We start from the raw sequence: 16,391 nt of genomic DNA, 5'->3' as shown, positions 1-16,391 counted from the left end.
TTTGTTTGCTGAAGCATCAGTCACGAGCTCAGAAGTTCCGTCTTCTGTGAATTGATTTTTTCACTCCCGCACGGCCTTTTTGCGATGTAATTTTTCATTCCCACCCTAGTTCAAAAGCGATTCTACCTCCCAGCATGCAACACTGACACGACACCAGGACATTGCCGCCGCGTGCGTCATAGATGGTTGCGTGCAGCAGAGGCGAGGTGCGACCGTCTGCCCTTCCGTGCCTCGCCTGCACCGGCGTTTTCCAGCCCCTTTCCCACAGGAAGCAGTCGTCCCTCGGTGACCGCGTCGACGCAGGCCGGTCACGCCCGTCGTGCGTCTGCTGTGTGAGCCTTTATGACCCTTCGGCCCCGTCGCCCGTCCGGCTAGCGCTGGTAACATGAGTGTAGAAACTTAAAACATTGCTATATTTTGCTCTGGCCATCACAAGAAAGCTAATAATGGATTGCTGAATTCATTAAATGTGTTTATATAGTAATTTTGCCCATTTTATTTTTCCAGTGCAGTACGCCAGTTTCGCTCTTAGGTGTAGGCTGCTGGTCGAGTAGTGCTTAATGCGCCTGCGTCAACCGCTGCGCGGCAGGGAAACTAGAGGCACTAGGTTCGATTCCTCGCGATGCCCGCCATTCCTGCCGGGGTGAGAGGCACGCGACGCCATATAGCCTTAGCAGCTGAGTGTGTCGTAAGGCTTCAATGACAATATGACTCTTTCACTATGTGGCAGACAAATTTTGCTGGATGATTATCGATTTACGGGAGCCAGGAGTATGAAGACTGTGATTCGCGGAAAAAGCTTATTATAGCGTTTACAATGTCCTGTTCGGCACGCAATGGGTGAGCAATGTGGCATGCTTTGCTGTTCATATCATGCAGACGCAAAACCAATGCACTGTTTTGTTTTTTTACCTTTGATTGTCATCAAACGACATCTAATTGGTGCCAATAAAACGCTTATTACCTTCTGTTACGCTATGTTTTTATTAAATTATCTAGGTGAAAAGCTGGAGAGACTCAGCCGAACTGATGCAAAACACAAAACATTTTGGAACATCTGCGTAGGGATTTCCAAAAGAATTATTTTTTGTGTGGCCATTCTGGTAGACCCAAAGTGGTTTGCCGAGTTGGGAGCATTGAATTGTTATTATGTCGATCTTGTTTTGCGAGTGAACCAGGTCAGTGTGGCTCACTGGGTCATACGTTGTGTTGATTTTGTATCATGTAATTTGTTAAGTGCATTTGCGAGGAACATTATTAACATAGATAAGGTAATAGTAATGGCGTTATTCCTCGGAAAAAAGCCAGAGAAAAAATCGATTGAAGGTGGCGCTTGCTTGCGGACACTCCTGAGGACGGGTCTCGAAATAAACTAAAAAATAGTTGTTTTCCGAGTCCCTAAATTATCAGGCCGTGCCTAAAATGTTTGTTCACAGCAGAGCGGACACGTGTGAGTGTCATATATGTAGGGTTGAGACCTATCATTCCCACTTCTTTGACGCCTTTTGAACAGGAAATTACAGACCTTTCCGTAGCAATTAATTTGCAGATTTTGGACCCAACATGGACGGATGTGGGTCATACCACTCCGGTCCTTATTCTTTGCGCATGCTTCATTATTTAGACATGAAAATTCCAGCATTCCTGCTCTATTTCGGGAACCTCTGATGAAGTTTAAAGGAAAACGCGCGTTCATGATAAATTCAGTTCATAAAGCACACGGAATGTTTTAGTGCATATCGGCAAGCAAGACCGGGACCAGGCAAATGGAGGCTTTGCATGCTTGCACACTACAATGCATTCACAGAAGACGGAAAAGGCCACTTGTTTTTCCTGCCAAGCAATATTTTTGCTTTCTGCCCATAAATCGTCCCTGCAATGTCACAGCCATGTTTGACTTTCATATAACCACTGCACAAATGTGTGAAAATTTATGGAGGAAGGTGTTCCATGGGCAGGGTGATCTAGATAAGACAGAAGTGCTAGCCTTATTCCTCGGAAAAACCGGGAGAATAGATATATGAGTTGGTTGATATTTTGGCAACATGCCTTTATCGAAACAAAAGCAGGAGTAAATTTTCACTTTTTCAGTTTTTCACGGAAGTGGAAAATTCACACCTGCTTTTGTTTCGATAGCGGCATGTTGTCGACACGTGAACCAAACTTTGTCTCCATTCTCCTGGTTTTTCCGAGGAATAAGGCTAATACTAGTCTCATCTATGTGAATAATGTTCCTCGCTAATGCAGTGAACAACTTACGGCATGGTGACCTGTCTCAAAACGTCATTAATTCTTCAAACTCTTCTCTATGACCTCTATTTCGACGATGTTTGAAATGCTTGGTGTCGAAAATCGAGGAAGCTGTTTAGAAGATCGAATAACGGTTCTCCCGTCAATATTGATCGAAGGTTCCCGAGATCTCGGGAGAGGGGGATATTCCGCCCTCGCCACAGGTTAACTTAATTGTTACAGCCCGCAGGGAACAGGGTACATCGCACGTTTTTGGCTACGGTTAGCTGTACACCGATACATTTAGAGTTTGCAGGTCGTGCCTCTTTCCACACCTGTTTCTCAAAGTTACCAGCCAGCATTGCGTGTGCACGGCTATGGGTCGTACCATTGGTAGACTCGTCGGAACCCAACGTCAAAGAAAAACCTCAAAGTCTACTGAAGCAGATAAGCTGAGCGACATGTACATGGTACCACTCACCCGTGCGCGGCATGTTGCGTGACCCAGCACACGTCGACGCCGCCAGGCACTGACTGCCGAGCCGGGCCGGTGCACCCCGCTCATTGCAAAGCACCGCACGACGTCCACTCAGCGGCGACATGGCCGCCTCATGTGCGCCACTGTTCCCATGTTGTGTCGCAGCCTTGGATACGTGTCGGTCCCTCTAATAGCGCACTCATTTACAGGCTGGCGGCGGTGGTTGGCGGGTTATCAGGTGATGCTAATCTTAATGGCATTTCGAGCCAAAAGTCGTGAAGTGATTTGTGCTGGTGGTGAAGTCGATTTTGAGCCTGACATTTTCTATGGCTCGGCAAAGTCCCCTCTCTCACGCGGTGCAAACTAAAGACTTGACTTTTCAACATTTGAAGCCGCCAACGTCTGACGTACAGGAGCCGCAGGGCTTTTTGCTGTGCTGTGGGCCAAACTTCGTGGGTTTTGAGGGTGAAAAAAATTAGCAAAGCGAAATAATGCATTTTGCTGCATCTACGCAGCTTCTCAGAGACCTGGAATGCAAATGCTACGACCTTGAATAGAGGGAAAAAATCAGTAAAGCCAGGATTTTCCTGGTTATATAAGGGGCATGCTTCAAGGTCATGGACTTAAAACCTTATCACAGTATGTGGCAAGCATCACATTCCGCAACAGTCATCTCAGTCCACCATTCACCACAGTCCGCGACGAGTGTCGCAGTCTACGATAGTTTTCACAGTCCGCGATGGCCTGAACAGTCTGCGACAGCCATCACAGCACGTGAGGGTCATTGCAGTCTGCGGCAGTCATCACAGGGCGCGATGCCGCCGCCTCTCATGCGCAGCCGATTGCACTGGAGCGTCGACGACGGGATGCGCAGCAGCAGTCGGCCGCAGATGACGTGTGGTTTAGGCCGTTGCCCGGCACGCTGTTGCGGTGGAGGCTGCGCCTGCGGCAATCTGGGTGTAGGAGTCTCGGGGGCAGCACGAGGCGGGTGTAACTGCACAATGGTTCCAAGAAAACCTGTTCTGTGCCGATCCCAATTCTGAATGAGTTTCGGTACTCTAGCGATGAATGGCGTTCGAGCATTCAGAAAAGCTTTCGGCCAATAGTTCGGGCGTTCATGAGAGTGAGTCAAACTGGTTAGGACGGGTTGCCGATCTGAAACAAGGTAGCAGCGGTTGCAAATTCGTCAGAGATGATGCATAGATTGCTTGTACATCTACTCGAAAATTTTTCGATAAAGGTTAGATACAATAGTTGACTTGAGATGAAAGTGTTCAGATATAACACCAAAGCAATATATTGCGAACTGAATGCAATATGCACATAGGGTCAAGCGTGCATGCGTTTTTAAAGTGCTGCATTTTGCATCTGATTGCAGTTTTATGCGATTACGTTATGCAGTTTTAACATCTTACAGCCCTGCCCTGGTTAGGGCTTGGTTAGACGGGGCAAAATCACCCTCCCTCGTTGGTTACGCTGCATTTCGCGCAACGTTACAAAACATACAACTTCCTTATGGCCCCTTATGCTGTCAAGAGGCGTAAAACAAAGACGGGCGGGTCGCTTATCACCACAGGCAGCAACGGTAGTCGGCTTTCAGGCCTTAAGATACAAAAAAGAACAATGGCATGATTTGCAGCCACGCCTGGGCCAACGTCACGCTGTGCAGCCCCTACCCCTTCCCCTTGCTACAACACGTTTACGTTCCAGCAAGCCCATCCCCGCCTCTTTTCATGCACACGCAATATAATGCCTGTATCGACGGGCCATATCAGGTTAAGCGAAACAAAATCAAAAGTGGAAGGTACAGCTACTGAAAAGGAGCCTGATACCTTCAACAAGCGTGTGCAGAATTGAGACGCTTCTGTGAAGCGTAGGCATAGGCACCCCAGCGTTAAATGAAGCGCTGCTTCGTGCGTCAAGCGCTGCAGAGTCCTGCAACGTCAAGTACTGCAGAGTCCTACAACGTCAGGTGCTGCAGGGTCCTATAACGTCAAGTGCTGCAGAGTCTTACAACGTCAAGTGCTGCAGAGTCCTACAACATCAAGTGCTGCAGAGTCCTACAACGTCAAGTGCTGCAGTCTTACAACGTCAAGTGCTGCAGAGTCCTACAACTCAAGTGCTGCAGAGTCCTACAACGTCAAGCCGTTGCGGTCGCTGCTTCACAGCAAGCGAAACACGCCTCGCCAGAAGGGGCGATGGTAACTGTGCTGAGGTCACGGTGGATGCGGGAATTTGTCAAAGGAATTCGAAAACCGAAGTCCTGAAGGATCTGGTCCGTTCAAGAGCTATATTGTGGTCACTGGGCTACACTCTAACCTGATCATGCTTATTTTTAAATCTTCATATTTTGGGCACTAGTATCTGAAGGATCCTCACGTTGAAATTGGTCAAAACTAATGAGGGATATTTTCCCTGCAATAGAGAAGCCATGATCTCACCCCCTCCACCTTCTACAAGGCCCTTTATTGGCTGCCGTGACATAATGAGTACATGCTTGATACCGATGCAATAATAGATGTCCACGCATGACCGAGCGGGTATCTTTGGAAGAATCACACTCTCAGAGTGGCATGCAATATCCCAACATGAGATTGAGTCATGAATGATGCTATATCACCCGAGCTGTCGGACATGTCTGAATATTACCACACTCAAAAGAAATTGCGCTGCTCTCTTACCACCATTCTACCTGTTTACTCCGTGCTGGCTGGCGTTCGACTACCACTGAATGGTCTGATGATGAATGATGAGTAGGAAACACGTGACCAAGTTCATAGTAAGGTTGCATCGGCGGTCATCAGTACCATGCCCAGACGGCTTCGACGATGTATATGCGATGCCCATGTGGGCCTCGTCTGGCGAGATTGCATTATAATGGTGGTCCTGGCTGCGGTCCTGGCTTCCATACCGGTCCATTATCCCTCACAAATCGTGCCCCTGCGAGGCGTTTATTTTCGCCATTCACCTGGCCCATTTGGCCACCATTGCAATGTTCATACAAGGTGAGCGCAAAGGTTCCTTTTGATCCCTGTCACGCCAACAGACCACTATTTACCAATGTTTACAACCTTTGGACCGTTCTGCCATTTGAGCGGTCATGCATCAGACATAAATAGGCTCAATAAATGCTGCAGCTGAACCCACCGTATTTGTTGCGGAACATCACGCGCTCATTATGGTTTGCTGGGCGTCGGGGCGCCATTTGCGGTGTCATTAGACCGTCGGCGGACATAATGTGTCGGTGCGGTCTCTGATATGTTGAGTGCTCTACGTCGTTGGAAAGTTGCAAAATGAATTAGCAGAAAAGCGGTCGGAAGGTGTGGCAAGAGTTACGTCGATACCTCGTTGCGTCACATACTTTCATGTCGTACACTTATCATACGTGAATCATGCCTGGTGGGTTGGGGTGCTACACGTTTGAAAAACTGTTGATAGGCGTATGGCACATCATGCAAAGGGTTTCAAGAGGAACTATCCGCAGAAAAGTCTCGAGGAAGTCTTCAGGGCAACGAGACGGAAAGAGACTACCATATTGGAGCAGGACCATGGTTGCTGGAGGACCTCGACGCCGGGCCTTGCAGTCATCAGTCCGGGCACGACGGCTCGCATCACACACGATGTGAGTCCACAGGCTGTCGTCCCTCGTCCTAACCGGACCATGGACGTTTGTGCGCCCCAAAGCTGGTCCCTTGACCCCTCCCCGCGGATGGACGTGGGCCACAGCGTGCCTCCTTCCCTCCGTGTGGCTGATGATTACGGGGGGAGGTGACATGTTGGACGGATCCCAACGCTTGCGTGTCCCTGTGAACGGACGTCGGGGCGGCAAAAGGTGACTAACCCGGCATTGGCGTGGGTCAAATCTGCCCGCTGTCAAACATTCGCGATTTTTCAACAACACTCTGAGATATCGAACTTTTTAGCAGCTGTCAATCTATGAGTTCTGCGCCTTGTGTCAGCCTAACAATTGTCAGACAGTAGGTCATAGGTCATATAGGTAATATATCAATAGGTCATATAATATAATATATGACCTATTGACCTATATACTGACCTATATGACAATCAATAGGTCATAGGTCAATAACAATAGGTCAAGTGGAAGTGTGTCAGAGAGATGCCATGGTTGCTGATTCTTGACAATAGCGCTTAGCGGTAGGCAAAGTGACACAGAAGCCTAATGAAGGAGCTTGTTTGTTAAAGGCGAACGGGAAAGTGGGCATATAAGTCCATCATTCATATACGTTGTTTCCATTTTGCACGTCGAAATAACCGTATGTCAAATAGCGAGAATATTCATAAAAAGTACATTCAATATTGTTTGGCCTGGGATTGAAAATTATGAAAACATGAGAGAATGTGTCCCAGAATTGACTACGAAGCATGCCTGTACCAAGTTTCAAGCAATTATCCGTAAAAATGACTGAATCATGGCCTGGAAGACATCGCAGCGCTTGTCGCCCGCGCCCAGGGGGACCGGGGCCCGCGGCGGCGGACGGCGGGGCCCGGGTCTGCGCGGCGGCGCCGTGAAGGCCCAGTGGAAGCCGTTTATCCGTTTCACGCGCAAACCGGTGACCACTTGACTGACAGTGGGGTTAAGAGGCATCAGGATGCGCCGTCGGCAGGACTCTGGCGTCAAAGACAATGCGAGGGTCGCTCCCATGCGTAAACGATGCGAGATGAGATGACAAACACCAACCTGCAGTCTTCAACGGGAACTGCCAATGATTTGGGAAACGTGGTCGGACGGCACTCGCGCCTCGGTCATTAAGATGACCGACGCTGACACGTGCAGACGTGATGCCCCGCCTTGTCGTGCCTCTGACGCCGTCACAAGCGGCCGATATGCTCTCCAATTTGTCCGATGAAAGCGAAGACGACCAGACAGGCCACACCTGCAACACGATTTTTCTTTCGCATATTGGAATGAAGCGTGGACACCTTACTGGATAGTCTGGGTTTCCATTACAAATCACGCCACTGAATGTGCATCCAACCGTTCATTCATCATCGAGTTCGTGCACTTGACCCTGACCTTAGACAGCTTATGAAAAGTAACAGCTCTTGCTCACGTGTCTGGTACCGCTAATTGCGGCCAAGCTCTCCCACATCGCGTTTAGCTGGTTCAAATTTGACGGAAGTAAATAGACCCAAATCACCACACAGACTGATGATTCAGCTTTTGATATTTTCACGATACGTGACCTTGGCTCTAGGCAGGGACGGATCCCGGATTTCGTCAAGGGGGAGGTGGGGGGGGGGGGGGGGAGGGGCACACAGCATTGTGCAGCCCCTAGATCCTGGGGCCCCTCCCAAAATTCTTGTATTCCGGTATGACTGAGTACAAAATTGCCTAGCATTCAGTATGCATTAAGAGCGTGATGCACAAGTATAACATGTATTAAAAATTAATTAACCAGCGGAAACTGACGTAGGCTAAGGCTAAGTCGCCAAGGGAGATCGCCTTCCTGTGACCTTGAACTCGTGTGCATGAAGTAATTTAGTCAGGCCCGTACACATGGGCAGGCGAGACTCCTTGGCGCTCGCAAGCACACGTGGGGCTTTCGGCAACAAAAAAGAATCCTTCTAACTTCATCGAAAGAGCCCACGACGAATGTGGAGGGCCCCGAAGCAATCAAGAGTGTCTCGGCCGATTAGGACTTAGGCCCGGTGCGGTGGTGGCATAATGGGTGGCGTGCCCGACCCTGCACATGCCGGTCTGGGGCCCGAGCCCCGGCCACGCGACCACCGCATCCCACGTGATCTTGATTAAGCATTCGTCACGAAATATACCTGCCGGTCTGTGAGATGCAAAGCCCCAAATAGTGTTATGAGCATCTATGCCCCCGTCAGTGGCGTGAGCTCCCCTATAACTTAGGAAAGCTCAAGACCAACGAAGGCGGCACAGTGAAAGCAAGCTTACCCACATGCCCACAAATTAACCCATCGTTGATTAAATGGTGCAGAAAATTGAGTAATGCACCAGCGATGCATTATTTGTTTTTCCGCAAAGGATTTTCATCATGGTTTACTGCCCAGCCACAGTAGTTCAATGATGGTAATGGATACGTGGCCCCATTAGCCCCGATTTTGGTGGCAATGCAGTTAAGTATGCAATGGTATTACATGTAAGCAAGTATTAATGCAGCTAATGCGATGCAGTGCACACAATCTTTTAAAGGGGCTGATTCTACTAAACATTTCGCATTAATTCCACAGGCCCCGTGTTTCCCATGTCCACAGGCGCCGCTTGAATACCTGCGCATTGCCGGTATCGAAACATGTATCTCACAAGGAGCCATAATAGTGTATTTTGGTAGCCGTTCGGCCTACACGAATGTTGCCCTGCGTCCAAATAACTTCCCCATTAACACATTCAACGACGAAAATTCTGCGCGCTCGGCGGCGTCCGACGACAAAGGTCGGCGCAAAACTTATTCTGACTGGTGTGGTGTAGCCGTCAGCTGATATGGGTTATGACGTCACGAGGTTCTACAAAATTTATGCTCCTTGACATGATACATGCAGCCTGGATGTCCAACTGAACCGGCCTAGAGCACATGTAACCCTGAAATGAAATGGAATGCATCGGGCCCGCTATCAATAAGAAGTTTTTGATGTGGGCATGTTCACCTTACTTAGAATGTGAGATGTGTATTAGTTATATATATATATATATATATATATATATATATATATATATGTTCATTCATCTATTTATATGTGTGTGCATAACGTTTTTGCGAAACGTAAAAGTTAAGTGTCGCACATTCATTTGAATGGGAATAGCAATAAAAAATGCAGCCACAGACGGGTATCTCCAAAGAAAATGAACATGCTTACATCTAAATTGAAAAGACTACGGGGAGATCTCAGCGAAATATGAAGGTATGCGTGGTAAACAGCAGGGTTGTCGAAGGGGAACTTTTTGATATAACGAGAGCAACACAATGAAAGAGGACATCAACGCGGGGCTCTGTTAAACCATGGCTAGATTGATGGGTCTTCTTTTTCCGCAAGAGGGTAGAAAGATATTGGAATAAGTCACCTAGTAGAACCTGCACAAAACCATACAGCACCATATCACTGTTTCGCATTCTTGGGTCATCGCATGCTCTCGCGCGCAGACGAGTCCTATTGCCAGGGTGAGGACGGGAAGGTTATTTCATGATACTGCATACCTATATGTGATGCATGCAGCTGCCCAAACGTAGCATCATTTTTCCCCTCGATATGATATACGTAATACCTGTCTAATGTCATGGTATACAACAATATAATGCCCACGTTGTGTTAGGCATCAAAAGAAAAGCAGGAATGCAAGGAGACAGTTCAGTTGACGTCACGTTTTCATTCTTCAGGAGGCAGTGTGACGTCCTGATGACAGCATAGCTCTTCAGCTCCCCACAAACAAAACAAATGGATAGGCTGGGTTATGATGATGGTGAGCACCATTGGTGGTGGGAAGAAAGCCATTGGTCGCACAGCAAGATGGGACTTACTGTAGTTACCCGTGTTCAATGATCTGCAGAGGGATTTGTGATTCCTCTACAATTTGCAATGCATGCTGTTCCAAACTCACTTAAATTTGTTATTTACTAGCAATGGACACGGATCAAAGATGTCATGTTTCGAGGCCACATGTATGACTCCTTGTACAGGATCGGGTGTGCCATGTCTCACGCGCAATCTTAACCGAACTAGACTGCGACCATGCAGCATAAGTGACATACTCAAGAAATTTCAAAAGTTTTAAGCCTTGAATGCATTAACAAACTAGCAGAAACCGAAATTATTTGAAAAAAGCTTTCATATTCTTTAGTGCATTATTATCTTTGGAATGGCAAGCAATGGTAGCAACTGAGAAAAAAACTGAAGGAGAACAGCCGTTTTGTTCTCCAGACAAGTACAGATCGGGCTGTTCGGCAGGTCCCGCAGTCGGCGTTGATGGAGGAATTTATGATTCAGTATCATGTCTATCCCCCAATGGGACAGCATGGAGAAGCACATCTTTCAAGACTTGATAATTTAATTATGAACTGGTATTCCATATACTAACACGCGCTCGGGTGAGAGTCTATTTGACCTCCCCAAAGTTTTTTTCGGAATGACTTCCGGTAGGTGCTGCGTAGCCGCGCCAAACTTTGCATGACTATAGACAACTGAAAAACAGAACTTTTGGTGCAAAAGTTGTATTTTCAATCTCGTTAAGTCACTGATTCATGACAGGTCAAGGCCAGGCCATGGTTTCAGCGAAGGAGATTTCCAGGGAATCGTTCAATCTGATGCAACAACTGAGTGCTAGACGAAGCTGTACGTCTCTGAGATAGTCTCTAAGGCAACAAAGCAAATGGATCAACAAATTCCAGTAACCTAGGGTCATGTATAAAGGTTAAACGAAGGTCAAAAGCAGCCTGTTTTTTCGAAAGCCTGCTATATGGGGCACCTTCCAGGTGCACATTTTGAATAAATCAATGACAGGAACCGCCAAAATGAAAGCAGCCTGGTATGATTCTGGTTATCATGACCCTTTGAAGGCCAGAAAGGTCGCTGTCCTTCAGTGGACACCCGTGACTTTTTGCTTAGGACAGGTCTCTAGATTCACGGTGGATGTATCAGAAGGTCTGGGAGCGCTTTGGACACCGATCCGGAGTTTGTCCTCATTTGGCCTCATTTGACCCGAAGGTCATGATCCAGAAAACTCAAATTTTAGCATTTGTGATTACACGTACAGGATAACACCCCCCTAAATTGGGAGTATCTAGCTCTTTTAGTTTCTGAGATCTCAGGGGTGGGGCAAATTGATCCACCGCACCCGAGCGGAGTGTACTCAACCAGCTAACCGGGCACGTGTCACAGGCAGTGCTTCACATTCATATGGGACTTTGAACTGAAATAGCCATCTCGGAGATGATTTGATGTAATTCACAGCCCTGCCCTTCTTAAGACATGAACCCCTTCAGTCTATGAGCTAAGCTCCCGCAAAGACGTGCGGACTTCTCCAAGGGGACTATTTCAAGGTTACCCAGGCATTTATGGGTAGGATTTCGTGAGCAGAATTGTCATATATAATGGCTGCCAATTTGATTCTCAATCGATGTTGCGCAGTTTGCGACGGCGTAATCAAACAATGACGTATTGAGAAACATATTTATTAAACAGCAAAACAGCGTTGTCTAGAACAGTCTTTTCCACTTGAAATTATATCACAAGTGATAAGTGAGCTTATTTCATCTTATTTGATGCTTGCTTTACTACCTTTGAATGTGCAACACCTCCTTTAAGATGAAATGCCTGCAGCACACAGCGATAAAAGTCTAGAATGCGTGGTTTACCTAACTTGTATGGAAGCAGAAATAAGCACCATGATGGTAATCTAAGTAGGTGCAAGTCGGATAGACACCAGCACTCCTGCTTCCGACCTTAAAGCCCCGACCTCCAGCATTAAAATCATATTGACTTGGGTGCAAACGATCATATGTTACATAGTAGTGCGCACAAAGGTGACAGCCAAAGCGCTGGTATGTCGACATCTGCACCAGCTTCATGGGTCGAAGTTTGCCGAAAATGGTTGTGTTTGACGTTTTCCGTAAAAGAGCCGCAAATAGCTCATTTGGACACCAAACCATTTGAGCTGGAAGCTTTGCAAATGAGGTTGTACCGTCTTACACCATCTAGCTGATGGAATCAGACCAGAACCTTGCAGCAGAACTTTTTACAGCGGAACTTACTGGGATGAGTTTACCTGGATACTGGAAGTAAAACTCACTCCATATCTAGAGGTGAATACGAAAATTTACCCCTACGTAGAGAGTACGTCAAACGGGTAACCCTTCCAGTCATGGTTAATGCCAAGAGCAAATCCCGGTGACAGTGTAAATGGAATGAGTACACCTCCATGACGGGAGTAGCGTAAATGGGTTAACACCTGAAAGGAGGGTACTTGACTCCTGGTCGAGTGGTAACCGCACCCATGGCTTGAGAGTAATAAAACACGCCTGTAGGTTGCTCCTTCCAGAAACTGCAGCTGCCGGGCTTACGTTCCAGCGTGGGATAAATCTGCTTTCAGCGCACCTGAACGATCGAGGGTGCCGAGGGAAGCCAACAAAGAGCCTCTCGTCAGAAGTGTAGGATGCTCAGAGCAAGCGAGAGGAACCTGAGACAAATATGGTGGGGCCTCTGAACGATCGGTAGTACCCCGGCAGGCTGAACGCATAGGGCCCGGCCAGAGCACAGGACCTTCTGAGCAAAGGGGTAGTAGCCCATGACCAGTGTACGTGAATTGATGCCCCTGTACGAATCAAGAGTGTCCAGGCAGGTGAACAGAACGGGCTCTGACAAGAGTTAAGGGTCTTCCGCCAGCGAGCTCAAAGGGAAAGAGCCCTAGCTCAAATGAACAGGGCTCCTGAGCTTTGAATGCATCGGTGCGTTACATTCCATGAGCTTCAGCAACGACACAGAGCCCTCTAAACAAGTGGAAAAATTCGATACCTTTATGTAGGGACCAGTGAACAACCGAGTGCACCCCGGCATATGGGGTCTCGGCAACAGCGTAGGGAGCCTCTCGGGCGAATGTAAAGAATCCGTGGAGCGCCCTGGGTCGATTAAGAATGCCCAGACATGTTAGCAGGTAGAAGAACCCTTTTATGGTAGAACCTTACACTCAAAGAGGAGGTTCCCAAAATCCATTGTACAAGGCTCCCGAACAGTCGGGTGTGCTCGAGCGGGTTAACAGATGGGGTGCCGCCAACAGTGTGCGGCTCCCAAAAGCCGATAGGAAGTACCCAAGGCTGATTGTGATGGGCCCCGGATGATGGAGTGTACCCGAGTAGCTTAACAGATAGGGCCGCGACGAGAGCGCAGGCTGTTAGGAAATAAGAGGTACCCAAAACCCAATATGGAGCGCCCGGGTGATCGAGTGTGCCCGTGGTGAGATCAACAAATGGCAACAGTATCCTGACAACAGTGTAAGGTCCTTCATTGGATTCAGAAATTCCAAAGCCCCAGTGTGGAGCGTCCCCAAACGATCGAGTGTGCCCGAGCAGGTTATCAGATTGGGTCCCCGACAACAACGTAGAGCCCTCCGAAAGTGACAGGGAATTGGGTGGACTCTAGACCAATCTAGAGGGTCCACGAGCATAGCACGAGTATGTCGGTAGATTAACAGGAACCAACGTGAAGAACTCTTGGGCAGCCTAGAATACCCCGGCAGTTTAACATATGGAGTCCCGGTTACAGTGAATGTAGTCTTTCGGCTGAATGTAAAGAATCCGTGGAAGGCCCCTAATCGACAAGATTGTCCCGCCATGCCAGCAGAAATGGCTCCGGCAGAAGTGCGGGTCCTCCGGGCAAATGGAAAGAAATAAAGGACAACGTAGAAGGCTCCTTTGCGTTAAGTGGACATACAGAGCCTCCAGGAGCAACAGCGTAGGGCCTCCGGACGGTGTTCTGAGCCTTAAAATCCATCAGTCACTATCCTCTCCATCAGTGAAAAACTATTCTCTTATTTTTTTTTAGTTCGGCCATGCCTATCATGACATGAGCTGGGGGTCAAATCTGCCCTCCCCCCGCCTCCGGTAAATGGTGTGCCGCTGAGGAGCCCGGTCAATGCCCGTTAAGTTAAGTTAAGTAACCGTGCAATGTGTGAATGACCGTGTAAGTACGGAAAGTGGGTTGCAAAAGCCAAGGGCGGCTGATGTAGTTTCTAGATTGAGCGTGTTTGCGTTGAATGTGACCTTATGAATAAAGAGCGTGGGTTGCGATTTAATTGTTCGGCACTGAAGCGATTATACGGTCACCAAACACACCGAACAAAGCGAAGTGTTTTGCGTTGGAGTGACTAATGATCGTGGGCAACACATGGGCCGAGCACTTTCCAAGCGTGTGGTGCCACAGGTGCGGCCTAGATGTCATCGGCACGGGTGAGGCGTCACCAGCGCGACTGAGGCATCAACGGCGCGGCTGGGACGTCACTGACGCGGCCTCCTACGTAGCACCGGCGCGGACAGGCTACACTGCTGCGCTAGCGTTCTGTTCACTTGTGATAATACGGACAGCAGTGCCCTGCCTGCCGCTCGTGCTCACGCAGCAGTGCTCTACCTGTCGATCATGATCCCGCGAGTGCTTTGGCGGCTGTTCATGTTAAAACAAAGCTGCCAACTTCCCGCCGCTGGTAATTACCGAAACTACACTGTTTTGTCTACTGGCATGATTTCACAGCTGTTTCCTCCTCCCCCCCCCCCCCCCCCTACACCGCTGCACTCCATTTCCCAGTTAGCACCCCAGTTTGAACCTTGATTTATACTCTCTGTACCTACCTCAGGGGCACCAGGTACCAGGGTCAACGCTCGTGCGTATATTCAGATCGCCACACTGTGTCGCATGGAGTAGCCTAGTGCCGCATTGTGTTATTTCGGAATGTTCCTGCTGAGGTCAACGTCGCCCTGATTTCAAAGAGGACGTTGCCGTTTTCGCAGGCCACGACAGTGCGACAGTGATTATGAATACTTTAGAGCCCGCAGTAGTGCCTTGTCCCCCTGGATTGATAGTATGAAAAGTAGTCCTTTGTGTTCTTGTAATTACAAAATGAGAGAAGGAATGTATATTGCCGAAAAGACACTCGTTCTCATCCGTATTTCAATTAATTTTCTGCAGTCCTGCGAATGTCGCGATCGCCTAGACCTCACACCACACGATTGCATAGCGATCTTTTACGTGCATATGGATCTCGTAAAGCTCTGCAGAGGCACTGAAGATGGTGCGAGCTCTTCGGATGAGAACTCTCGATGACACATGAAGCCAAAAGGGGGTCCGAGAGAGGCATATGCTCTAGAGAGGTATATGCGAGAGGCATAAGTATGAGAGAGGTATATGCGGGGTATATAAATTGAGATGTATCCTATAGATAAGCGTATGCGAAGTTCCCAGGGATCTAGGATGGGTTCCCAAGCATTCCTCAGAGGGGTTTCCTCGAGGTTCTCAAGGATGGTGAGGGTCCTTCACGTGAGGGTTCTCTGAGACCGTTCTGAAGTTCTCCGAGACCATTCTGAAACGTGATGCTTCCTGGGAATGTACGCCCTTCTTTGAATCCAGGCATAGCTATCATTATCACTCAGTGCACACTGCTGGAAAACCATCCCCGCTGTGAACACCAAGCACGGCATAGCCATGCTCCAACGCACCAGCAAAACAAGTTGCACTACCGATATTCCGGTCAATGTACGCTTTCGGTAACTTCCGGTGAACAGAAAACTTTGCGGCGGTAGATTAACGTGCCACAACGCTTGGCACCGTTCTTTCTACCCTGAGGTTAGCGACCCTCTGACGTCACTTGAATTTTAACGCACCCATTGCTTCCGGCCGCAGTTCCTGGCGGTCAGGGACCAAAAACGAACGCATAAAGCGGCCCGAACCCTCCCTGCCACTAGTGGGCGAATTGCAATCAAGATGCTCTAACCAGCTGAGGTATGAGGACCAACTGCGGAAAGCAACTAATGGCAATAAAGGGTTAGTTCTGCGGTCATGTTTCAGCATTTGGAAAACGCATTGGCACCAAGACCGACATATTTTGAGGGAAGCTTATGAAAGCACAACAAATTCAGAAACCCATTTTATATTCAGAATTAGGCTTGACTTCAGACCAACAACTCCACAGTTCAGAGGTAGGGCGAGGTTGAGATAGGGA

Source organism: Pollicipes pollicipes, unplaced genomic scaffold (genome assembly GCF_011947565.3).
Source record: "Pollicipes pollicipes isolate AB1234 unplaced genomic scaffold, Ppol_2.1 Scaffold_4002;HRSCAF=4701_pilon_pilon_pilon, whole genome shotgun sequence".
NCBI classification, from domain to species: Eukaryota; Metazoa; Arthropoda; class Thecostraca; order Pollicipedomorpha; family Pollicipedidae; genus Pollicipes; species Pollicipes pollicipes.
This window is presented reverse-complemented; position numbering follows the sequence as displayed.